The 1,355-nt window shown below is 42.9% G+C and overlaps 1 non-coding gene across 1 annotated transcript; it reads right to left on the bottom strand.

Moving 5' to 3' along the window:
- Nucleotides 1–560: 560 nt before the first annotated feature.
- Nucleotides 561–633, bottom strand: trnaf-gaa. Its single transcript has one exon. It is a non-coding gene; the product is annotated as a tRNA-Phe (tRNA).
- Nucleotides 634–1,355: the final 722 nt, after the last annotated feature.

The raw sequence follows: 1,355 nt of genomic DNA, 5'->3' as shown, positions 1-1,355 counted from the left end.
AAGAATCAACAAGAAAACACCAAACACAAAATTCTTAATGTCATTGCATTCTGTATGCATTACATGTTGAGCATGCACATAAAAACGGTGGTACTGCAGTCAACAACAGCAGTAGTATATTATCATGAACTATCTGTCAAAATAAGCCCCACCCCCTGACATGTCATAAATCACGTCATAACCACGCCTCCTTTTTATGCAAATTAGCCATGTGGTTGTCACCACGTGTTGTTTGTTATTGTTATTGTTTTGTGAGTCATGTGACAGTCATGTGACTGGTGTCAAACCCCTGGGCAGCCATATTGGATGTAAAGTCATGTGACAGTCATGTGTCTCTTGTCAAACAATGCCACGCCCCCCTTGGCATCCATATTGGATGTAGTGTCATGTGACAGTCATGTGCTTGATGTCATACCCCTGGGCGGCCATATTGGCCCCCAAACCCCCATGTGTGTTTTGTGGATAATGGGGGGTCAGATAAACATTGTAAGAGTTGTATATGTTTAGTGGTAAATGGGGCTAAATACAAAAAAAAAAAAAAAAAAGAAAGAAAATGGAGTTGCCGGAACCCAGATTCGAACCAGGTGTCTTTAGATCTTCAATCTAACGCTCTCCCAACTGAGCTATTTCGGCTGCAGGGCTTCAATGGTATGCAATGCATCCTACTTTGTAGGGGTGGTGTTTTGTCCGGGCATGTCACTGAGTGTGTTGTTTGAGACCCCTTTCATGTCGGGGGTCTGCCTACTATTTACATACACTAGTGCTGATAACATTGTAAAAGACCTGTTTATGAGTAGTGACGTCTGTATGCAGACACCTGGTTATCTATAAACCCTTTTGTAGTGGGTGTGTTTTGCCCCGGCGTGTCTCTAGGATTGAGATTATAAAAGCTGGGGGTGATGTATAGCTATCATTGTTAGCAGTGATTTTGAACAGAACTTACCATGGCTGACATGATTGAATCGGCAAAATCAAACAGACGGATTACACTCACCCCTGTTAGCGCTAAGCTATCGAATTCTGAAATGACTTATGCACCGCAGAGGAGGAGACCTGAAACTTTTGTTAATTTTCTGAGTAAACCTAATGATGGAGTGGAATACCAATGGTTGTTGAACGATGGGCGCATCGGAGGTTATGTTTTTGACAAGGAAGATCGCAGTGTGAAGCTATACGCATTGACATCTCCGAATATGGCGTTTTCAGACGACATGGCGCACATTTCATTTTGTGATGCAGATTGGGTGATGTTTAGGGACTCTTGGAAGGATATTGTACAGCCTGCTATGGACAGTCGCTACACAGCATCATGGAATAGTCCAGCCTATGTCAAGTCTTACCACATGTATGCTAAC

This window comes from Alosa alosa, chromosome 12 (assembly GCF_017589495.1).
Source record: "Alosa alosa isolate M-15738 ecotype Scorff River chromosome 12, AALO_Geno_1.1, whole genome shotgun sequence".
Classification (NCBI taxonomy): domain Eukaryota; kingdom Metazoa; phylum Chordata; class Actinopteri; order Clupeiformes; family Clupeidae; genus Alosa; species Alosa alosa.
This window is presented reverse-complemented; position numbering and strand designations above follow the sequence as displayed.